General features: G+C 36.1%; 1 protein-coding gene across 1 annotated transcript in view; it reads right to left on the bottom strand.

Annotated features, from left to right (window-relative positions):
• side-IV (sidestep IV transmembrane protein) overlaps nt 1-26,796 on the bottom strand; it is a 446,858-nt gene that overhangs the window by 379,323 nt on the left and 40,739 nt on the right. Inside the window, exon 2 of the mRNA XM_087358210.1 lies at nt 8,158-8,213. The gene's annotated coding sequence lies outside the window, so the exon portion shown is untranslated. The remainder of the gene's footprint in view (nt 1-8,157; nt 8,214-26,796) is intronic.

Raw genomic sequence — 26,796 nt, 5'->3', positions numbered from 1 at the left:
GACAGCCGATTATCGAAAGGCTAACAGTTGGAACTACGGCTCTACACATTTGAATCAGTGCATCAGCTACAATAATTGGATATGGCTAAAAAATTCAATATTGCCGTTGGCTTCTTCTATACAACCTACGCCTTTAAATATCATGAACAACATTTACTTGTGTTACGCAAAATATGTCAGATTGTATTGAAAAATATTTGGAACAAAACTTTATTTTTAAGAGATCTATATTAACTGTATGTGATATGGGAACAAGTTTTATAATGTAAAAGTCAATTGAGAAAAATATTATTTTCAGTCTGGGGTTCATACGAAGTATCCGATTTTAAACAAAATTATATCCTCCTTCATAATTCGATATTCAATCTATACACACATCAACCGACTAACCTTTAACATATTTCTGTGCATTTTATTTAAGATACAAGCCGAAGTTCTAAAGACAAATTAGATAATTTCTTTAAGGTCCTTTGATATGTTCTACATGTACTAAGGCTTAAAATTTCATGCGCGCAGTATAAAACATTATTATCGCAAAAACAATCAAGCTCAAAATGTGGAAGTTCTTCTTGGTAACCTTGGCCATAAAAAACTAGTTTTCGAATACCACTCTTCAAACACGTGAGTAGTTCGGCCTACTGTATTCATAGTCACGACTGTAATCTTGAGACTTGTAAGGAAAGTAGGAAGTCCGTAGCGTTAAAGGCAGACGCTATATTTCCTCCTTCACCCCACTTCATCACCCCGCAAGTCTCAAGATTACAGTCGTGGACTGTATACAGATGTGTTTACTTAAAACGCGACCCTGCTAACTGCACACGAACAAATTCACTCAAAAAATGAAGAAACAATGGCAATAATAAATCCTTGCAGCCGTGTCCTGTTGTCGTAGATAATGTAGCGTTTTACATTCGCACGGCCTTAATTCAGCTGTCTAGTGCTGACTCAAACTGAGTGGAGTAATGCCAGCTATAGCAAACCTTTATCAGAATGGAGTAATACTTATATAAATATTAACTTCAGAAAAAAAAGACAAATAATTATTTAAGGCGTCAAAGTGACAACTCTACCTTAAACAAACAAAATTAATATAAGCTTTACATTAAATTTTACAAAAATCCATTTAGCCGTCCTTGACTGATTTATACGCATAACAGATGAATAAATGGATTAGTTACAGTAGGCATAATTTTAACACACGTAAAAGCAAGAAATTAATATATCTGCTTCTTCTCTGTCCCCCTGAAAGTTATTTTGTATTAGCGTTCATGCAGAGTTGTATAAAGGCGACTGTCTTCAAAATATAATTCCTTATATTAAAGACAGTTCATTCCCATAATAGAAAATTAAACTGTGTAAAGTCAAAGCATTACAAATGACGTTAACAAAGATATTTTCGTAAATGCAGCCATAGAAACTCTCCAGGGTCATATCCCAGCAGGTAGCACTCTTTCTCCCCAGTTTAAAACTAAATTGTGATTAAAATATTGTCACAGAATATAAATTACAGTTCATACTGTGCAGATGATGCTGCCGGCGAGAAGCTGACGGCTGAATACAGAACTCATTTAATCACTGTCTAACACTGTCACCTCAAACATGTCACAGGTGAAACGTGTTTAACACTCCTGTTATGTACTGTAAATATTCATACACCTAAAACCCAATTTTACATTCATAATTAAAATTACGCTATACAATTTTTACATATAGTGAAGTACTTTTAATAAACAGTGGACGAGCATTATAAAGTAAATACTCCTATGTTTAAATTATGTTTCTAAATTCCGTCAGCTATTACTTATGTCTTCATGCTTTTCTCACAGACGCCTTTCGGTCACTCATGCGCCTACGGAAATAGGTTAGTATTATGAGATACCTGAAGAACTTTAGAAAAATAGTTTAAATTTTACAACAGTGCACGAAATGAAGAAAAAATACACGAATAATTTTCTGCGTTTGATGCTATATCCACTTTAACATTTAATGCGTTATAATTCACACAAAGTACATGGGACCGAATTCGTTCGATAACCATGCGGAATTATTATGTCAAATTTAGAATATTTTCACAAACGCTCTTTTAAAATTTGAGTTTTCACTACAGTAACTACGTTCCAGTCTGCTGGAAGGTTGATGGGTGTTCTCTTTCCTGGAATTAAACATTGACTCTGCACAGGGCATGCATTCAGTAAACTGCATTGTTAAATAAAAGGGCAGATAACTTCAGGCAATGAAAAATGTCCATTGAAGGCAGAGCCTGAAACGGAACTGCTTTACTGTCAACAGATCCTGTACCATGTGATATATGTGGATGCATAAAGCACTTTAGCAAACCTATACACATGAATCATCAAGCAGAAACAAACACCGACAAGACATCACTTTATTACATCTTCTTGTTTGTAGCACCGTGTAGTCTGTTAGAAGTTTAAAGAATTTCAGAGGTCCTTGATGTCTCCAGCACCAGGACGATTTTGGAGGCAGCCATCTTCGAATTGACCGCCGTGAAAACCTCATACCCTACTTATCACTTTACCTTATTTAAATTTCCAATAAAATTATAAACGCTAATAAAAATGATAAGTCAGCAGAATAAATGACACGTTCCTTTAAGTTAAGCGAAGTCAAATGTAATTTGTTTTGATATGAAATGACATTTCGTAACCAACACAACGTAATTCTACTTGATTAGTTTATTTTATTTAAAATTCCAATAAAATTGTCAACATTAATAAGAATGATCAGGCAGTAGAATAAATAATTGGTTTCTTTAAGATAAGCCAAGTCAAATGTAATTTATTTTTACACAGAACTGCATGTCGTAACCAACAAAATGTAATTTTATAGCATTTAAGTAGCTTAAAATTACATCAAAATAATTACGAATTTTAAACTTGTGTGTTAATATATTAATGCTTAATTGGAATACACAAGTTAAATACAGCCATTTCTTAAGTGTTGAAACGATTTTTTATATTAATATGTATTATATTAAATTGGTAATAAAAATTATTGAAAGAGTTATAAAATTTATTTTTAGTGTCAATTCTAGACTACACAGATTTAACCACACAACGTAATTTTAATGGTGAATGATGCGGTAAAGTTTTGCCTTCTGTAAAATAAACTTAGCAAAGTTGAAGAATTGCTGGCAAGCAATAGTACAAGTGTGTAACTGTTAACTGCTTACAATAATAACTAAAGAAACAACGGTCTTCCTCGGTTTTTAAACAAAAACGACCTAATGAAATTAGCATTCTCGAATGTTATCTACACGTGGCTATCCCGTCAAAATTAATGACTCCAATGAACCAAATTTACGAAACACTTAGTGACGTATAAAGTCTTCGACTCTCGCACGTTTTAAGTCGATGCAACAAATAATATAAATTTAAGAGTCGTGTAAATTTCTGAGATCCGACAGGTGTAGTACCATTTGATACTGAGCGTTAAAATATTTTGTGGTGGTAGACCTTCAGAAACACGTAGGGCGTAGTATCTGTGACTGCACTGACACATAACTTAAATGGCCTGGATATGCCTTAAATTATGCCTATGCATTTAAATTACATGAACAAAACTGACAGCAAGTACCCACTTAACAGACTGTGGTCGTTGAGCAAGCCTGCAGTTTTATGAACGTTCCGCTTGCACCATAGTAGAGTTTGACTTAGCACCAAATCTATTTAATTTCAGGTTTTATTAGAATAAAAATGAACACAAGTCACGTAAGTTTTAGTTATAATCGATCACAACAGGTGTAATTTGGTATGATGACAGACCAGAATCATACGTTGCCCTATACTAAGCACATGTACGTGGAAATGGCTGTCTTAGGAGGCAGTGCCGTGCAGTCTGGTATTGTTTATCAACGTTTCAGAGGACCTTGCTGCCTCCATAATCAGGTTACGTGATCTCAGTATGTGGCATGCAAGTGGGAACTAGAAAACACGCACAAAATTCGAACCACAGTCATGTAAGTTACGGAATGATAGCTATCGATTCCTATGTCAGCACTTTTGATATACATGGGTCTGTCTTGCAACATAGCCTGCCACTGTACACCTTACACGGGCTGTTTCTATGGCCTAAGAACGAAGACCAAGCCGGACATCCCCGGATCTTACTACTGTTGGTCTTACAACACGGCAGTGGGTGGACCAACATTTCTGCAGGAAATCTTTGCTATTTATTCAAGCTCATGGAAGTTCGAAATCCGAATGAAGTGACGGCAGCAGAAGTAATACAGAGTTCCTAGCGGCAGAACAGAACCGTCTGCAAACATCAGTGGGCAAGAGGAAGACAGGAAATAACCATGAGAGATGTGAATCTGAGGATCAGTGAAGGTATAAGAAGCATCAGATTTAGAACGCCATGGAAGTTTGCGTACTGTGGTAGAGATAACACGATAAAACTTAGAAATAGAAGGAAAGAGAACAATTCTTTTCGTGTAAGCCTCTAAAATAAAGAAAAAGTAGGAAATGTCATAGAACCCATAAAGAATCCATAAAGGGTTGAGGTCTTTGACCATATAGCCCTTTGTGTATTTTATGCTGGTCAGTACTAAGCGTCTCAGTGAAGCTCAATTGAGAACTGTACCAATTGAGATGTACTATTATGTCGAAAATGAATTTACCTCGGCTGTTATTCCAACCTCATTTCAATACAGACATTTGCCGATCTTGCAGTAAACCGACATCCCTTTATTTTTATTTCTCAGACTAGATGTTCGCATTAAAGTACGACAAATAAAATAGTTAATGCATTTATTTGTGTTCTAAGATTATTGTACAGATCGCTATCAAAATTAATATATTTCACGGAGTAACATAAGGTCAGTAACATTGTTACATTAATGTTGCATTATTTTTTGCCTGCGACACACATGATAGGTAACCGATGGACACTGCAATGGAGATGGAGAAAATAATATAACAGGCTACTAAGAAGACCCATGTTTGCTACAAAACAGTTAACTCCTGTTTCCTGGTACGACTATAGCACATAGACTCACCGAGACTCGAATTCAGGATAGGTTTTCTGGATTCTGGTCTTTGTTTCTGTAATATCCTTTTCGGATGAAACAACTTCAGTCTTAGCGTCGTTCTTCTACCATAATTACTTTCCGAGCTAAAAGATATTCTCTGACCGGAACTCAAACTCAGGATGACTTTTCCGGAGTTTTAACCTATCTAAAATCTTTCTCTGGTCTCAAGGAATAAACTTCCCATGTTTCGTGAAAATGGGTAAATCCTCTCTCGAGCTATAAACGAAAGTACATACACTTATATACACACATTCACAATTTCAATTTTGTATCTATCATAAACGTTTCTGAAACTTGTGAGTAAACGGGACTCTTGAAACTTTCTTGTGTAAGTTTCAAAGGTTTCATTTAAATATTTAATAAATAAATATGTGGTACTATAAGTTGACTATCATATTGAGTTAATATCGATAGACACTGGTAAGCCGAAACGTAGTGAACACCAGCAGTATTCTGTTCTACAGATATCCTTACAATTTGAGCAGAATTACTTACGAGCAAATGAAAAGGAATGTTTCAAGTGCTGGATTATTATTTCAAAATTTAAGTTGTTATTTCAGAGACTTATTATAATAAAAAGGAAAGGGGTATAGATTTAAAATCTATAATTAGTATTCTAACAGAATTTACGAGAATACGTTCAGTGGCAATTTAACGACATTTATTGAAACTGAATTTATTTTAAATTACAAAATTCATGAACCAACGCACGTGGACAGCTAGATTTATTCAGGTATGCAAAAGACCAGGAGTTACTGAGAAATCTCTCATGACATAAAAATACATCCGTTTGAATTCATATATTTTTTGCTGATTTGACAGGTGAACAAACTCTTGCTGTATAGAAGTATGTATCTTAGGTTGCACAATACCTTCCTCTTGTGAGGACTGGCTACTCCTTAAGGTGTTCCAAGGTCAACACCATTACTATGGAAATAATACAAAGAATAATTTACGTAGTAAAAAACGTACCCGGCACGTCATTTGGCACTCAGTCACAATGACCTTTCCACGGTGTTATTTTGCGCCTTTCCTCAAATTGTCGCTTTCATAAACTAAGTATTGTGCAAACTGGTTTATGCATGAAATATAAGAAGATTCCTCTTCAACTTTAAAAGAGCAACTGCCCGTATCTACGTTTGCTTTCAAAAAAGCTTTCCAGGATTGTTCTGTGTTCACATTCTATATATATGCTTTACATTTCAGTTAGCTCACTCAACTGTTCTGAACCTGGAAAATACTTTACAGTATTAAATTCTACGTAAATAATAATTTATTTACTTGTAATTTTTAACTCGTAAAAGAACATCACAAAATAACCTGATAATTAAATCATATTTAGGTGACATTATTATATGCAGCAGATATCATAAACATACTGTGATTTAATTAACAGTTGTTATAAAGTAATAAATTTTCGTTATCATTAGTATTTACGTAACGTTCAGCTCTCGCTATTTAATCCATATATAATTTTAAATATATTAAAGACAACACAGATATTAACTTCCAATGTCAAATAATAATTAATAATGAGTCAGACTTTATGGAAACATTTGCCATTTAGCTAAGTCATTAGATGTCATTTGTTCAGTGTACGAAGTTAATTACATGTACGAGATAGCATAACGATTGGTTGCCATTAAGAAAATATAAATAAATATTAAATTGCAAGCAAAATAACCTCAGCTGTTGTTAAATGCTGTTCTATTCTCGTACAAAAACAAAAATATGTTATGAATAAAAGAACTTTTTCATCTTGTACTCCATTTCCATTACTGTGAAGTATTAGAGGTACAGACTGCTTTGAGCACGGCCCGAGGGATCTTGAGATATGAAGAGCTAAAAGCCACATGAGAATCGCTTCAGCGTACGATTTAGTTCTTAGAACGGTAACTTTATAGCAGGAAGGGCTGAAACTATCCTACCGACGACGACAAATGACGTCGGTTCACTCGGAGTTTTAATTACAAATAAAGATGCTTGTAATGATTACTAAGGCATCTTAAACTGCTTCTCTGAACAGACTGAGGGTTTTTCGAAAAAGAATGCTGATTAGATTATCTGGCCCTAGAAGAGAAAATTTAGCATAAGACTGGATAAGTGGCATAATAAAAATATTCATAATTTATACTCGCTCAGAGAACATGATAACATCTGCGATAATTGGATGGGAAATGCGTGTAGAAAGACTTGAGAGATTTTAAAACGGATACAAACTTTTAGTCCTAACACCTAAAGGAAAGTTAGGAAATTAGTAAGTAGAAAAAAAAACATAAATAGGATGTAAAAATATGGATTGAGTTCACATGTATCAAGAATGCTTCTAATCGTTAGTAAAAGAGCTCAAATCGTTTCTCTTCACAGACTAAGGTTGCTTGAAAAAGGTTGCTGAGAAGACTTTGTGTGTGCTTGTGGGAAAATAGACGAACAAAAAATATCATAACCTTAGAATTCGAATTATCAAAAGTGAGCGGACACAATTTTCCCAGACCATCTGATGGCCCCCAAAACTGTAACCTTTTCTATAAGACCCCTTAGCAAGGCACTGGATTTGATAACTGCCTGATCTACATTAACATTACTTTGTGTTGGAGTCACACGAGTGTTATGCAGTTTTACTGTCACCAAAAGGTCAGCGGCCTTCGGATTTTCGATTTGGGAATCACTGGCGTATTTATAACATCCTATATAAATTAGTTCTCAAGCATATTTTTATCAAGAGATGGCATTAGGTCCAGCACCAGGGCCCTTTGTAAATAAACTCAAGAATCTTTCTTAACAGCAGTTTGTAAATGTAAAACATAAGGTAAATTAATACCTAAATATGAACAAAAGGTTTTGCAATTTTTGGTTATAACACCGTGATGAGTTTCGAAAATTAATTCTTACGATATAGTCAGACGTTGTAAGTTCTGTAACAATCTATTTCTATGAGAGTATTCTGTTTTGAATCCCGGAAATTGACCCCAAATCTGTTACGTTCTAAACTAACGCATTAATACATAAATCTGAACACATTTAATTAATTTCCTGTTGGATAACAATAGAACGAAGAACCAACATAAGTAGAGGACTCTTAACCTTGTGTTTAAATTATTACATACCTGATAAATCTTCACACAGTTCTCTCTGTACCGCCTTCACTTCACTCGCAGTTATCCTGAAAAGCGTAAACTGAATAAGTAACAATAATAAATTAACAAACACCCTAAATATATCACATTAAAATTACATTATATCTTAGGCCTATTTCATTGTCATGCAAGTAACAGGAGAAAACGGCAAGATGATGCCATAAGATAAATTATCGAGTTTCTTTGGGGCACATCTCATATAAATACGTACTTATGCCAAAGGCTCTATCAATGTCATTTATTTCGACGGTACCTACGACCGCCCTTGGGACTCTAAACGGGTCTGCAGTTCAGCCCAAGATCATAACATCTTAACATTCTTGTTTTCTTACTACACATTAGTGCAGATAAGAAAAATAGTAGTTCTTTAAACAAAATTAATTAAATTGAAACTTTCTTTTTACAACGCCGTCAGCTCTATAAGATTAAGGAATCTGTACCTATCTGTAGAGCATCTGTATTATTGAAAATTAGAGAAGGTGTCTAATACAAACTTTATGTATAAACTGAGGGCTTTTGTAATTAAATTCCTGGGTCCTCACGCAACTTTGCTGGAGAGATCAGAGCCGTAGTAGCAGACATATTGCATTTTAGAACAAGCACCAACCAGCGACATTTTTTTTGTTTTTTTGTAGTGGTAAGTTTCATCTCAGAAGCCGTGGTTTCTTTAATATGGGTCTAACCCATATTAAAGAGAGAATGTATCGCTGCTCAGGGATGTCAATGCTGCAACTGTGTCCCTTCTTCGTGCAGTTGCTTCATGGTGAAACGAAAGGACATAGCACCCGATATATTTCTAATCTCACCTTTATTGCAGTGATTTAACATCTTTGCGCTAACTGTTAGCGTAAGACTGAATTCTAACTAAGCGTAATTCATACTGAATAGTCTAATTATCCCATCCACTATCGCAAACGCCACTGATTTTAAGTACAATTCACATATATGGAATCACATTTTACAATCTTATCAGACAGGCATAAATAATGCATTGTACTCTTAATTGTTTCGAAGTCCAGGGCATAAATACTAGTATAACTAACAAACGTCATGAAGCAGAGTCCTTCATAAACAGACGTTACGTTCAGCTGCTCACGAAATTAGCCGACTTTTATGGAAGCCGAAGTTTCGCTATCATTTTGAAAATTGCTTGCCATCTGTCGCTACCCTGAAACAGGTGAGTCCAGTCCACACAATTGGACACAGTTCCCTAAAATAAATTAATAAGTACGCCAAAGTCTTCCGAAATTTATGTTTTCCAACAAAAATTTTGTTTGCATTTTTCTTCTCCTCATGTACCCTATATAAACCCACCATTTTATACTCCTTGCATCTATTATCGTAATAATATTTGGTGCAGAGCACAAGCAAAGCTGCTCGCTGCACATCTCTATGCAGTTACTTCCAGTCCCCTCTAGCTTCATCCCTCCTAGGACTTTCCGTATTTTAAAATTAATAATAGTTCAATTCCTTTATTAGAGTGTTTGCCAACAACAAAGAACCTATGACAAGCAAACACTAATAAATATACACATTAAACAAAAAGTCGTGAAAACAAAAATAAACTGATTGCATATAATCTTATGTCCACAAATCTGCAAATGTAATTTAATCAATGACACGCCTAGCTGAAGAATTGTCTTAGTGTACTTCTCAGGCCTCCATCAAGAGTCTAGTCTCGACAGAACGGCCGTTCTGCAGGATGTAGATTTTACCACACTCGAAGGTCTTGAACGTCGGTAAACTTCTACCAAAATACACGGTGCTACAACCCAGACGACAGCCATATTTGTGAGAACCCCAAATCCTACGAAGTAGTTAGATACAACGCTAAGTCAATTTTTGAAACAAGAATGCGAGAGGTTGTTATGCATTAATTCGTGTGACGGAGGGGGAAAAAACATTTAACAAGTTTCGTCATCTGGAAAATAAGACACATGTACCAAAATTATACAATTAATATATTATCCAGTGTGGCGCCAATGGCTAGACACGTGCTAGGTAGACGCTGAATCAATTTTTCCACAAATCATGGACGTTCAACAACGATTAAATTAAATTACCTATGGACGTTCACATGCCGCATTCATATTACGAAATAAATATATATCATAGTGGAGCTATAAACGTATATTAACAACCTAAAGATGAACACGAAAGTATTGATTTTTGGCTCTTTTTGGCTTATATTTCTAACTATCTACTATTTTAAATTTCGATATGGCTGGTAAAATTGTTCCATAATTTATATTAAAATAAGCAAGCCTCTAATTCAGCATTTCTTTCCGTTGCATATTAAGCGCTCTAGCTACAAAACAGGGTTCAGGAAAATCCCGTTACACCCTAGTGCTCGGGGGCTTTTTCACTTGTGTATGACTACTGTTATTATTTGAGTACGCACGGGTATCGTTAAAGAATGGCCGGCTGTTCGATAAGGATCGGTTGCGCTCTAATAAGGGAAAGAGTAGTGCCACGATTCGGGGAAATACGAAATTACACTGGCTATTCCACGGGCACGTTTCAGTATTAAAGGGAAGAACTCGCACATCACAACAACAAAAAATATCCTATAGCTTCACACATTTCTTTAACAGCAGATATGTATCTTCCTGTGCGTTTGGCAGACTTTTGTAGCCGTTTAAAGTGTTAAATTCGTACCTATCCTTGGTCGTGTTTACATTTACACTTACGTTTATATTGAAATGGTGTCACCCGAGTTTACCTCGTGTTAGCGCCAATAATGTAGGGAGCCGATGAGATTTACAATTTTCAAAATGGAAATAAAAACTTCGGTGTTTCTGTCAATCCTAATATGATTTTAAATCTTACCTGAGAGAGCATCAAGATGCAGACGAAGTACAGACTAAAATTTAAGCATATTTTCAATTATATATACATATTAGAAACTTACGCTTTCCAAATTTTTGGGAATCTTCCGTAGTTGCAAACATTCACATAATATATTAAATTATTTAAATTATGTATTTATAGCTATAATTTTTTTACGCATTACGCCTTTCTGCTGTTGAACAATTAGTTAAGAGTGGAAACTTGTTGTTCAAACTAGTGAATACATATTTTTCAAACATATTTATGTGACGCATTACCTCATATATTTATTTTATTCCTCTCCAGTGTTTCAATGTCAATTACGGATGCAAATATCAAACAGAATACTGCAATAATTAAACAATTCGCTCTTAGTTTTAAATACCTGTACGCTTTTAAGAGGGTCCGAGAAAACCAACGGTGACCGGAATTGAATCGGTCACATCAGCCTTTATTCTACGCTGATCTTATTTGTTTATAGATTTTGAAGAAGATTCACAAATATTCTTTCGTTTCGGTTTTGTTCTGCCTATTTCACGTAAAAAATTATGAACACTCGTAACACATATAAAAACTTGTATGACATCTACACGACACTTTTAATTTTGTTCACGTTCATTCACTTACAGATTTTATCTATCCGTCAGAGCACACTAGAATCTGTTATTTAGAAAGACAGATATGACTCTTTGGAATTCATGCTGACTATGGATAACAAACCAATGCAAGTGTCGTCCGTGGTCTTACATCCAAACGAAGCCCTCCTTAAAGAATATGATTTTGTGGAGCCATGCTTCTGAAGCAGTACTTCCTGTTTCTGGGTGTTCATTTATTTCTCCGTCTTTCTTATTCTCACGCAGTCACGAACGCTGTCAGTTCCTTGAAACATTATTACTCTATGACTGTGATATGGAAATATCATACTCTGAATTTAGATACAGCAGCCAAAAACAGTAGCAAACAAGTTTCTATTATTTAATCTTAAAACATCGCAATTTTCTAATTATTATATTTATTTTATTTTAATTTTATGGCGTAACTACAATTTTATATTGTTTATTTTTAATAACATTTCTGTAGTTTCTCAAGTATGGAGGTTTTAGAGCATACAACTCAGATGTAGAACTTCATTTCACATTTGCAGATACAATAAGTTTATGTAAATTATATTTAAAAATTCACTTTATACAACAAAGAAAGCGCTATGCATTTCAAATGCAATGATCAATTGGTTAACGCTATTTAGGAGAATAACAGCTGTTTATCGATTTTATAATACAGCATCCCGTTGTGTTGCTTTACAGATACTTGATCTTTGTTGGTGGCTGTCTTCTTGGCTGAAGCGCCACTCTGGCAGATGTTTACCAAAGTTTCAGCGGTCCTTGCTGCTTCCTCCATCACAAACCTGACCTCTGAAAGGATGGCAAACTCCTATGAGACTACACTGCCCAACAGTCCAGAAGACAGCCATCTTCGTACTCACCGATATGAAAACCTTAAATTCTACTTTGATATTTATTATTACCATTCCTTTCACACACACACCATCTTATCACTGTTTATTCTGATAATTATTTAAACATAAACGCATTCAGTGGGCATAACGCAAAAATACCTAATGTTAAAGCGTGTTGTCCACACTGACCCCTGTGCTTTAAAGCGTTGAAAACATGTGGTATAGGGATGCTAACTACCAACTTGTGGTGGGTAAATTTCCTCTCCTTTTACGCGTCCTTACACGATGTACCTCAGTTCTACCACGACCCGTTTAGTTTAAGTGGCGAAAACCACTGCAGATCTAGCACGATTGTTAAAACCACTATCGCATTAGCATTAAGCTAATGCCCGACAATAATGATAACTTGCTATTGGAACGTACTCAATTTCGTTCACTTAATCGAAACCATACCCGAGTTTATCAACACTGTATTACTCAAAATATAAAAATAAGCTACACGTATCTATGAAAAGTGTCTATACTTTCTAATCTTATGGCCCTCGGCAATGCACGGTTATTTATTAGTACAAGAGATAGCTTTTTACGTTCCACTTTTCTACCAACACTAAGGCAAATTTTAGTTTTGAACCTTGTTTTTATCGTAACCATTTAGTCTCACACTATGTTCTTTATTGTGTGTTTTTAAAACACCATCTATGGTTACAATAATAATGGTGGAAATAAATTATTCAAGAACTTAGCTTCAGAGAGAGACAAACAGACCGAGAGAAGTGTCTTCGCTAAAAGATCGTTTCCATAAAGCAAGCTTTTCAGAATATTGAAAATGCAATGAAAACAGCCAGTATGAAATTTTCTCATCGGATGTAAGGAGAGCTCTTGCGGAGATATCCCAGGTCGATTATGACTAACTTTATTGTGCTGCGATTACCATGTAAATCGACTGTTGAGGGTTAAGTTGATTTAGTGAGGTTCAAGAGGCAGAGGGAGTTGTTTTAAAGAGGTTGTTTCGTGCCGGTTTCTTCAAGAAGGACTCAACTAGGATCCCTTCTAATTTAGAAACGACTGGAAATACTCGGGCCCTGAGTTATATTAGACAGTAAATGTAACCCTTGTGGGACGGAACCGATTTTATATAAATTTAATCCAGTCTTTGGAATCACTCACTTATGTGCTTAATTATAATAATAATAATAGTAATAATAACAGCAGCAGCAAAATATTAACCTGCAACCAGAAACTAGTACCACTTCTACCAATTATACTAATAAAGTAGGAACATTTCTTGTTGAAGTTCAACAAATAAAGCACTACTTACAGCCATTTTCGAATTAAAAGCATTATACTACTAACCTCGTTGTTCATATCTTTCTTCGCACCGGTGTAACTGTAATGTAAATAAATTTCAATATATGAGTTTTTAGAACATACTTTTTAATAAAAATCTCATTCATACAAAAACCCAACAAAATAAACAATGCTCTACAAGGCTTACAAAGAATTTAACATTTTGAGAGGTGCAGGAACACGAAATTATGTTTCTTTGCCACATTAACGACATAAAAGGGCTCTCATCTTTTAAAATAGTTCGTAGCATTTGTGGTAAATATGGCGTGTCTTGTTAAATTTGTAAAATGGAGGCTAAACTCCACGCATTCATAATTTTGACACAAGAGGGCGATAAGTAGTCTGCTTCAAATTCCGTCACGTTTATTCCCGACCTTATGCAATGGACAAACAAGTGCTTGGACTAAACAAATATTTACATGTGAATACATTTATCACAAAAATACAGTCAATAATGATGAGTAATTGGCTCAGTAATGCCGTGGTATGCATTTGAACGGGTGTATTTCGAATATAAGTTACCGCAGTGCAAACTTGCTCGGATTCTTTACTGAATTCCTCCTAAGATATACCTGCAAATATACATAAAATAATATTACTACCTTTAAGATAAATAAATTGTACCATATAAAATTTGCTGTAATATTATCATCTCCAATCATATTAATAATGAGAAATAATCTATCAATGTTATTCATTTAACAGCACTAATCTCTCACTTTGAAAATAGAAAATTCGTATTTTTAAATACTTCATGGTTTTCCAAACAGGAATGAAATGTTTAAATAATACTTATCATAATACAACGCCGTGATTTCACTACATCGAAATGCGGCAGTGCATTTAGTTTGTTTATTTAACGATATTTGTTATCTTAATATCATTAAATGCGTCGAATGGCTTTTATGAACGTAAATAATAAACATATAACATGTAAACGGAAACCGTCCTTGTTGGTAAGGGTAATGGGTCTCCGGACCAATATTTCAACTCAGTATGTACTGAATTCGGAACAATAATGCTAGTTAAAACCACGAAATATGCTGGTTGTACTATTTTGTTTCAATTATTTCCATAGTTCCATGATGACGATTAAGTATGTAGAAAAAGACTTGGTAACCTATAATGGTACCTAGAGCATTCCATATAAAATTAATTAAAATTCTCAAATTCATTTGGAAACTTTAGGCTGAAGACACGCTTTAGAATATCGCGTTATGAAAATGTTACTTCAAGCACACCGGGATAAAATATCCGTCTCTAAATTTGGTCCTTCAAGGTGACTTTCTTTTATAGCCTGTAAACAATCGACTCAACTCTACAGCTTTCAGCGTCTGAGCATTTCAAAGAAACTGCGTACATTCTTTGAGGAATCTCTTGTAAATAAAACTCAAACGTTTTGGTGTTTCGAAGGACTTGAAAAGAAATTGTTGAGTATTATAGAACAAAACAAAAGACCTGCAGTCACCGGAGGGAAGTGTCGTCTTTTACGTCGTGTCTGTGAGACTTAAAATGTCACTTCATTAAACGTTTCCCAAAAAGCCTTTGGTCTCAAGTTATTGGAAGTTTTGTGACGTGTACAACCGACTTCCTTGTTACTGACATAGTTTTTCGAAGAAAAATTCTACCAAATATATTATAATTATATTTTTATGGAAGAAACACAAAAGAAATAAGAAAATGAATACAGACTGCAGTATCGCAGCGGGGTGCAGGTTTCAATGGCAGACGTCATTAACTAAAAATATCAACTGATATGTTATATAATACGGTTTCCGAAAGCTGAAGTCATTTAACTTCAGCCGCTTCCAGGAAGAAAGTTATCGATTTATTTTGATTACGAATACTAGTTTGTTTACCTACTGACATTCAAAAAGTAACTGCAACTCACAAGACAACAAGTGACTACCAACATATTCCGGAAACCTATTAGTCATAATTAAGTAAATACTTGACTAGGTTACTCTCTGAATAAATTAGAAATCAATTTTCAGCCAACCTAATACAATGACCATGTTGTTTGATATTAAGCCTTCATTCATAACTTTATAATTATTTATCAATACAAAGTATTTCTCTAGTTACTGAAATCCGATACAGTCACTTAAATCGCGTTGCTTTCCACAATTAATAATAATTCAGTTCAAATATTAAATCCAGTTTGTGTTTTGGTTATATTGTAATTCTTTCTTACATTTTTCGTTTCCCATTTTCTCACTATACAAAAGGGTTTTAAGCAAAAACGTTCTTATGCTCGCCTTTGATGCAACATATTATATCCATCTGTGCCACGTGTTTTGTCAATTATAAAAGCTGCACCTAAGGATGATATCATATCCAATTTTCTAGACGTGTTTTTTAAGTACTAGGCGATGGACAAAGCCGAAAACCTCAGTAATCCAGATTGTAATACGCCACCACCAGAACCCCTTACAATGTTCTCGATTAAACGGAAATTTGAAGCTGATGTTTTTACTAATTGCTGATATTCGTCTACATTCCAATCTTCATCTTTCCCAAATTTTAAATTTCTAGCCTTCATTTAGCCTAAACGCGTAGCAAGTATCAACTTCTCTATCCAAATAATCAAAGACGTTTAATACCGTGACACTGACTGTCATGATCGGTGTTTTCCTAATTATCTTACAGACAAGCACTGAAATAACACCTAACATCGCCATACCTTTGCCTTACAGCAAAAAGGACATATACAGTGTGTTACGGGAGTAAATGTCAAGACTTTATCAGTTGATTCTTGGGGCAATTCTAAATAAAAACTGGTATATAAACATTGGTCAGATTCGTAACGGTTACCAAGATATGCAGGTATCTGAATTTCGATAAAAAATAATAAAAAAACGATCTTAGATGACTATTCATGGATAACTGTGGTAAATACCAAATGAAAGCACACTAAACACCAGTATACTAGCCCAGAATATTTTCAAAGTGACGACCCCCTGCTGCGAGCCGCCGATCCAACGAATCTTGCCAAGGGAAACGTGAAAAATCATTTCTAAAGCCATCGAATGCATTCTGAATGCGTGCTACTAGCTGTTCCCAAGTTTCCCTAACTCACTGACCCAATCAACAAGCGCCAACACGCTCCAACGTATTGAGATCTGCGTAGGCGGTGATGTAGACACCTGCATTATCTCGGTAACCATTAGCAATGAGACCAATGTTGATATAACAGTTTTTCTTAGAATTTACCCAAAATTAAAACTGCTTAAGTCTAGACATTTCCTCCCGGATCACTCTGTATAATACGTATTATTTGAGCAAGTTTATTTTTTCTTAAAATGATCTATACATCACCAAATGCAAATCTTATACATGAATTGGACAATACAGTAGCAATGATACATAAATATACCTGGAAAAACGTCAGTATTTATTTGCAATACAAGTTTTCAGACCAAGTGATGATGCTAGAACAGAAAGTGCGACGAGATATTTTGAAGCATGTTATAGCGGTCTCTTTACGGAGTGATAATTGTACACCGTAGCATGAGAATCCTTGCTTCTGATGTGGTGGAAATGCGGTTAACTTGTGCCGGACAGGCCACGGCCGTTCGAGGGACGATAGGGACGCCGCAAGATTACGAGCGATGAAATTCTTGAAGAGCGGCATGTTGCTGTAAGGCACCACGCCGCTGGTACGTGTAATAACCATCGCGATTTCTGAAGGCGCCACGAGAGAGAAAGATGAAGAATAGAGAAGATTTGGGGGAAGGGGGTAAGTATTTTGCGAGAACAGGGATTCAACTACAGTTTACAATTCTCACGAAACTTATAAAATAGTAAAAGGAGATAATGATTTGCGGTTAAGTCCTACAGAATAACTTAAGATATACTGACTCAGAGATGAAGACACATACAACACTTTTGTTTCGTAAACGCGTTTACGTATATAGCAATATCAGTGTTAAAACTGAGGACAGACAAACGAAATTTGGACTGCCTGTTAAATAGATGAATCAATATTTCATCAGGTAAGAGAATGGCGTTGTAATATTTACCAAAAGCAACCTCATTTACAAATAAAGCAATTTTTCTATCCTAAAATCATGCAAGCCATTCATAGCTCTTTGCTTCTACTGATAATTGCGTTCCATTTCGCAGAACATCTATCGTTCAACCGCTATTTCCTATCAACTAGGGCGCAACATCGGAACGGACTGGTTACCCAGCAACCCTGAGGATGAGAACAGAGCCTGTTCTCGAAATGTTGGCAGAAGATATGGTTTGTTCACCGTTCAGCCACCTAACGCGGGTTGTAACCCGAGAGTCTTTCATCAACTTCGGTCGCCGTGAAAGCTTCACTTTATACATCTATCGTTCAACGTTTTATTCTGTCATGAAGGCGGCAGATGGGTGACTGGTCGCGAGAAGTAAAATCATTTGGGTTTCAAACTACAAGCTCTCCGTAGCTCTTACCTTTCACCCGACATTAGAATATGAAACAGAGGAGTATGTATAATAAAAGTGGAGAATGTAGCATGGATCGGAGAGATGAGAAATTTTGGTTGGAAAGAGTCCACTCGAAAGAACAAGGCGTGGATGATAGAATCATAATTAATTGTACGCAAATATAGTTTAAGGATTGAGATAAAGTTTATCAAACTCAGAAGAGAAATCGCTGTCAGAGCAAAGTTTCGAACACACTAATTCATCTTCTGGTTCCATAAAAGGGGGAATTATTTTCATTAGCTGATCGGGAAAGACTGTGGTTCATGGTGTTAATTTATTATTTAGTTTAAGGTACTAAAAGTAAAGTAAAGTAAAGTTTGTCCCACTATACGCCATGTAGACGCTTGGGGTGAGAGGAGGTATAGCTCCTCTCTTCCTTGACCTCGGCACTAGATGGGGGTGAGTGGTCAGCATCACGCCCCGGCCGGCTTTATCCCCGGGGAAGGACCCCGGTACCCATTGTAGAGGAGGCTGGGTGGGCCCCAGAGCCGGTCTGGACGCAGAGGCTACAGGAAAAATCCTCTGTCCCCGTCGGGGATCGAACCCCGGTCGTCCAGCCCGTAGCTAGTCACTATACTGACTGAGCTATCCCGGATCATAGTTTAAGGTACTACTGGCATTAATTACAGATTAACGCCAATTTAAGCATAGCTGTTGGCGGCTGAAGTTAAAACTGGTACATAACAAGACACAAGCTCGTCAAAAATCCGATGCGCTTTAAGAGATACAGGCAAGTGGGCAAACAGCCACTGTGAGTGTAACCCGTACAACCAGAGAACTAACTGAACAGAAGGGCGGAAAAGCGTCATCCATTTGGGGACGCTGGATACATACCGACTGTAATCCGCACTACAAGCAAACAGACCACTTAAATTTACACACGCTAGTGTTGTGAAATAATCCAAAGCGGCATGTGTGATGCTCTACAAAACAGCGCCAATACGACAAACAAAATTCACTTGCAATTTGGATATTATGTGAAACAGAGTGGGTTGCAGTGAGAATACTGCGAACAGCTCCAGTTGAAATACATTCATACAGTGCTGTACTCCGCATGTTTCTATTCAATAATCTGATTTGTTAAGTTGATCAGAGCGGCACTGTTTATTTGGAATTATTTGTACATATACAGGAATTTCACACGGTATCAACAAGTCAGAAATAACATCATGGAGTAGATTTCTTAAGAATTCGGTAGCCGGTTAACTAGTGGAAAACCCTCCTTTCTTTAAACACAACGGTTCGTTACCGTATACATCGAAGTCCGAGACATGAACAGTGTTTCGAACTAGAAGACAACAGTTAACATCATTATTCCGTATTACTTTAAAATTCTGTCTATTATTATTCTCTCATCTGCAGCAAGATTATCAGTGATCTGTTTTCTTCAATTTCGCGCAAAAATGTTGCAGCCTTTTTCAACTCTGTCGCGTGTAACAACTGCCGGAAGTCATAATCAAGAATGACGGAACGGTACTTAGTAACCAAACAAAGAATACTCGGTAAAGATGTATCCTATAAGTAAATCGATGTTCATATTAATCTGTATGAAAACAATTAAATTTTACCATCATTTCCGATAACGAAGATGAAATACCGTATAAATAACACACTATTTTTCGGAATTATATACGCGGAAAGCTGCTCTTACTGAGAACGTGACAAATCTTGTTCGCTATGTGTAATTTAACTACGCTGATTTAAGGAGAGATATTTCAGTTTCTTATCTTCAAAGTGAGGTAATTAAGCAGACTGCATAAACAAACTAATATAAGGATGTCTGAACAACATTCATTTTACGTAGGTCAAACATGTGTTGTTCGAATAAACAAATATCATGCATATATAAGACGTCCATGAATGAGACGCACAAAATAACTCATTTCTTAGTCAGTGCGAGGGAATTTGCTCTATGAACGTAACAACTACAAAACTCTACACAAAGAAATAAAATTTTACAACAAGTAATGTATACTATGGTCTGTTCTGTACAACCAGTATAAACTGCAAATAGCAACTTTATTGAGTAGAACACAACGTATATTTGGAAACTAAAAGCTGTAAATCGGTTGTTTGTGAAAATAGTTTCGTCTGATTCCTCCTCACAGAATCAGACACAACTTTGCAGGACTCCACGTCTGCCACTTACAAAGTAATAGAGACTGCGTAACAAACTAGTTAATTCAAAATTCGAAAAGCAAAATAGAAGTAAGTTCCTTCCAGATTTGTAATAATCGCGACCTACATATTTGCTTCCATTAATTAAGTAGCTATTTGGTGGGAATTGGCCATGTAAATCTAACTAGACTTCAGAGTTAAATCGTGCCGGTAGAGACTAATTAAATTAATTCGTATTCTTAATGCGAGTAGTGCTTAGTTTGCTTTACGATCCAGGGGTTTCCACTTTCTGACATTCTGTCTGTTCTTCGTGACAGCATTCTTGCTTGCATCCACGAAGACACAAGTCTCGTTTTGTTCTTTACTCATCCGCAACTAACAAACATGGAACAGATGTAGAACTCTCTTCTCGTTAATTGACAAAAATATCTTTAATTAAGAAACAGATTTAATGTGAGACCTCCACGTTGCAATAATAACAGACGAAAGCGATCACCAGAGGTACATTAGGCTACTCAAAACAGAAAATACAGTTGTTACTTTGTTAATTTCTATTCCAAAAGAATTTACACAGACAAATCGCACTTTTGTAGTTTTCATATTATTCTTAAAGTTAAATGCAAAGAAAATGTACGGCTAACTTAAACGATTTCAGAGTTAATTTATTTCCGCATGGACTGAAGGAAGAATCAAAAAAAAATCTCAGTTGAGGTAAATAACTTCTAGAATCGATCTTGAGCATAAGACATAATTTGTCGCCATGGTAGTGTTTTGGCACAACGAAAGGTCAAATGAATTCATTTCTAATATAGCTGTATTCTGGGATATAGTGCCATAACGTTCTATAGATATGTATAGACGTTTCAGGAGAGCTTACTGCGTTATCATCGCCTGGATGATGGAGACAGCAGACTACTCTGAAAAGTCTGTCAGCATCTACCACAGTAGACATTAAACGTTGTAGCAGACAACCAACTTCATACTCGTTGCCGTGAGAACATGAAATTTTCCTTACATTAATCCGACATATTTGTAGACTTTCCTGCCGGAGGTCTTCCATGGTTTCTCTCAGTCCCTTCACGCAAATCCTGAAAAAACTCGACAACTCTTTTCACGCAAGTCCGTACTTAACATTCAAGTATCTTTCTTCTTCGCTTATACTTTGACGCTATACAAACCCCCTCAGCACACAAAGCGTGTTTAAATGCTGAATAGAGTATCGAAAATGATAACACATCAGAACCATCTTCTCATCTCACCCTAACTGATCTTGTATAATATATGCCTCATTCTTCAAAAAGTTTCGTAACAAATTTGGTAGAAAACCCGCAGAACAGTATCACTTGAAGTAAACGGTATGCCCATATTCTAAGCAAAAGTGATATTTTGTTAAAGTTGATACTAAACGCTTACATGAAGAATGATAATACCGAGTTAGAAAGCTAACTTTGAAGCATTCTACACTTGCAGCCTCCATCTCTCCATCCCTCCAGCCCTGAATCATCTTGACTTAGATCTGAGCTCCTCGAACAAGGGATACTCTTCTCATACCGCAACATCTCTGGCAGTTTGCATAAATAATAAGCTGATAATTACATTTTCTGCATCCTCTCTTCCAACCTATGTATATAAGCACTAAGCGCACTGTCTGTTTTAGTTCAGCCGAGTACACAACAGAAGGTTGCTGTAGTCAGAACATAGGAGTGGTTACAGAGCTTGGGTTCAGACCCCAGTGGAAGGCACACAAATTTCAGTACTTCTCCTTACCAGGCTTTAGCGAAGTCCTACATAAAACATGCAACATATAGTGCATATAAAAAAGTGAAACATTTAGAGAAATATGAAGTACTTACAATAATTTAAAGACGTTATTTCAATTTCACACTTTATACAGCGCCAAATGACACGAAAAAGAATATTACGAATGAATTAAGAAGAACACTGTCGATGTCTGCGGTATTGTATGATATTTCATCCAGTTAACTGACTGAAACTAAGTTTCTAGTATTAGAACGTAACATCGCTATTAGCACAGCTCAATCCTAAAAATGTTCTTGTGTAATTCCAATAAAACCAGAACAGAGCAATTTACATTGTCATTCATAATTTACGGAATCCATATTAAGATATTTATTGACTGGATGAATAAACCGAGATATCGCTGTAACTGTACACTATCTGGCATCTCCTTCTCAACGTTCCAGGACGAGTTTAAAGAAACATTTTCCTGCTCTCTTTTTCCAAACAAGTAGACAATATCTCGTCTGGTAAACCGTTTCAGTGACGTACGTCATTCCAGAAACCCTTCACCTGGTCTCACGAAGTTTCTTACAAAACGAAAACAAAATAATACGTATATTTAATGACAGAAGACGATTTTGTGAATCCTGAAACAAATAATTTTGTGTGATGTATTTTCATAATTCTAATCGATTGCTTATGTTATCACTCAAACAATATCTCGCATTCTTTCGGGCTGGAACTAGAATGTGTTTTAATTTCGAAGACCTTTCAAAATAAACCTCTGTGTCAATTATTCTTGAACGTACTCCTGACCGAGGGACTACAAAGGAACAAACTCGTTACAGCACCATTCTACTGAAGTTATCTAGCTTACAAGGCAATGTTTTGGTAGAGTCGCATGATTTCAAACGTTCATGAAGACTTTATGAGTGGATGTTACAATAATTCGTCTTTTGTGTTTAGATCAGGATGGGAACAAGTCTGAATGTGTTCTTGAGTTACTTTAAACTTACTTAACCTGAGTTTAATAATGTATACTTAAGCAAGGATGACAGTATAACACTGATTCACACAGACTTTTATTTTTAAAATAAAATAAACCGTCTGATTAAGCAAAACTGTTATTTATTCGAACTGCTTCGACAATGATTTAGCACTCCTTGTCATAACGTGTGGTACTCTAAAACATCTTCGATTGATCTGAGATACCAATGTTTGCCAAGACAGACATTTCCATATTTGATCCGTAGAATTACACTTAATCATGTCTCCTCATCCTCAGGTTGCATAAAGCCTGATTCCTCGCTGTGAACAGCTACTGCACGTGGCGTTCACAGTCGTATCACGTGGTTGCACGATGAAACTAGCCCGTCCACTTTTAATAGCATGTGTTGTTTCCCAAGGTAACAAGTGGACATTGACATAACGATTACTACAGGTCACTGGAAGCATATAATTTGACTGCAGTATGAACTGTGTTTGTCTCCCATAAAAAGGAAGCAGTTTAGCTCAGTGACACATTATATGAGATATGTCATCTGGTTCCGTTGAAACAAAAGAGATATCCATGCTGGTGTTCAGTCTAGTAATAAACTGTTTAATTCTAAGCAGATACTACTGTTTCGGAGGAACATATTGCTTCCATCTTCAACACTGAGTGTGTATGGATTTAACTGACCCTGAAGCTGGAGGCAGTATTTCCCTCTGAAACGTTTGTATCTACCTAAACGTCCACAAAGTGTTATAACCCATAAGGTAAACATCGACATCTTCACCGCTGTAAGAAACTGAAACCTCAAATAAATTAAAGTTTATTTGATTTCCACTATGTCTTCAGACATGCCAAGATTGAAGTTCCGCTAGATCTCACTCGTTATTCAGACAGAAAGAAGGAAAGAGGATAACGAACAAAGAACGCTAATCGCTGTGAACGTGGTTGTCCGATTACGTCGTATGCCTGAACGGTACCGGCCAATGGTTCAAAATACATTTTGGTCATGGATTTAAAAGACGAAAATAAGCATGTTTTCTCAGTATTAACGCGCATGGTTAGCAATATAGGTTCTAAGTTGGAATACAACCGGATAAGCAAGTGTCCTGAGTGTAGTTTGTAGGTAAGTTTGTAAGACGCTACAGCGTACCAAAACGTCTATCTTACAGACGCACTTGAATATACTCCCTGTTGTACTTCTTTTACGCGAACTGAATTCCTTGGAATCAGTCACGTAAAAGGTCACTAGTTGATACGGGGATGAAGCAGGCGTGCTGAATTTAAACCTACATAAAATTTTATGAACATTATATTTCTGGCAAATTCGATGGAAAGTTTGATATTGATTGTGCTTGATGTCAGTAGTTGATTTTCCAAACTTATCATTCAATGTAGGTCTTAAGAATGGACGGATGGAAAATGAAAATAAACATAAGCTACAGGAACTCAATCTTCATTAATATATTAAACCTTCATATATAGTATTCACACTCTCCTAACTTTAGAAATGTTTCAGCTTATCAAAGGTTGCTATTAAACGTAACCTTCCTTTACATACTTCCGAGAATGTCAATTATGACATATTTGGTAAAACGAAGCTTGCAACCTACAGTTTTGAAGTAAAGTCCAAGGCTTCCTCGAGGCAAAGTAAGCCACTGTACTCTGGGGTGTAATTTCAGACATTACAGTCCACTGTACCACGGGTCTATGAACACTGTAATTGCCTGCCATTCCACTTAGGGAGAACTGCTTTACATATGGACACTGCTGCTTCTAAACCCTTCAATTTAACTATGTAATTAAATAATGGAGTACAATTTGAACATCATAACCGTATTTAAGTGCATGCACGTTAGAGGTATATTCAGTCTGCAAAGGTGCAAATCAAAGAATCGTCGAAAGGTTCCAGCGTAGACCTACAGCTTGTAAAAAACGCGTATGTAAAAAACATTGACATGACAAATAACATAACTGGCAGGTTAAATGACAAGGCATATCAGACAACGAGTTTTGTACGAATTTAAGATACTGAGAACCAAAGAAATATGCTGAAGAATATCTGAATAGCTAAAATTTAAAACCGATAGTTTATAAACTTACAGAGACTGGATATTAAATTCGGGGTAGAAGATAATCTTCCCATCGAAAGAAACAGGTTAGAGAAATACATAAGCTTTGGAGTACACTGATATTGCAAGATGTTTTTCCACTCCACATCACTGGCGTTTATATCAGCATGGTGACTAGCAGGAACCATGGCTCGTAAGGAACGCAAAAATATTAGTCATAATCGAAACGAACAATAAATGCGAGGATGGCATTAAAGGCAGTAACGGTATCCAAGGCCATTGTTGTGATCAGTATTCATTGTGAGCCACCAACAAACCCGGTTCTCATTGTTACAACAATGTGTCCTAACATTGGCCTCAGCTCCCATTTTTCGAACAACGCACGAGAATGTTTAAATAATGACATCGTGTAATGCGGGTTGCCTACTCTAAAGGAAATTCGCTACAGACAGGTAAGGACGGGTCCGCGAGGTTTTTGTCGATCACGCTAGAGCGCGAAGAACACTTAAATGTGAAATTTTACACTTCGTTGAATACCACCTATTAATACTGAAGATAAATATGACTATCACGAATTTATTGTCGTGTGTTACAATTTAAATTAAAAATAATTCTACTTACAGAACAGAAACTTAAGATTCTTTGCGTAACATAAAATATTTATGAACATACAGTTCGCCCGAACTCATTTTCAGCCACACAGATCAGTGCAAATCTTTCCGCACTTTTATATCCTTTTGTAATATTATCCTCTTATTTTAAGCACAGGCTTCCCAAGAGTCTTCCTTTAAAGTTTATCCGACTAAAATTTTATAATGATTTTTTTTCTCTCTCATGCATATTTGATGTCCCACCTAATTCATACGTAATTATTTTATCTTCATAATATTATCCGGCGAAAGATTACGAATTAAGAAGTTCCTCACTGTGCAAAACGACAGCTTTTGCAGTTTCGTGACTGTGAATTACAACAGACTACTGCTCAGGCACAGAACTATAATCTCCCCCCCCCCCACCACTTCATTCGTTACCTCGGCCGTTGATTCATCTCACTGAAACATCGGCGATAAGCAGAAATGATATCAGTGGAAACTTTTTCGTTCTTTAGTATTTTCTCCGTTGATACTCTTGGATACTAACGACGTGAACCCAGAGGCAATAGTCTGTGGTAGTGATGAATTATATAACATTTCAAAGTGAGAAAAACCTGCTGATGTGGAACGGAAACCGCTTGGTGTTCTCTGGAACGTGTCATTCTCGGAACGTTATGAAATGTTTATGGGTGACGCGGAAACCCATGTGCATGACGGGCTGGATGGAGTCGAAGCAGGCCTTGACTTTCAAAGTCCTCTTCGCCCTCAACTATTCTCCAAGTGGAGAGACCTGTAAATATTTAAACTTGTCACCAGACTTTTGGATTACTTCCTCTTGTGTTTACCTTTACTACGACTCTTAGTGAAAGAAAACCATGAGAACGTAGATATCTGTTTAAAGGGGGGGGGAGGGAGGCTATTGTTACATTTCTAACGGGAGTAAAATCATGTACTATATGACGTAAATTCGAAAAGACAGAAACAGTAGTT

Source organism: Zootermopsis nevadensis, unplaced genomic scaffold (genome assembly GCF_977971745.1).
Source record: "Zootermopsis nevadensis isolate Lab colony 2312 unplaced genomic scaffold, Znev_1.0 Znev_ptg000029l, whole genome shotgun sequence".
NCBI classification, from domain to species: domain Eukaryota; kingdom Metazoa; phylum Arthropoda; class Insecta; order Blattodea; family Termopsidae; genus Zootermopsis; species Zootermopsis nevadensis.
The sequence above is the reverse complement of the archived record's forward strand: the minus strand, read 5'-3'. Positions and strand labels throughout refer to the sequence as shown.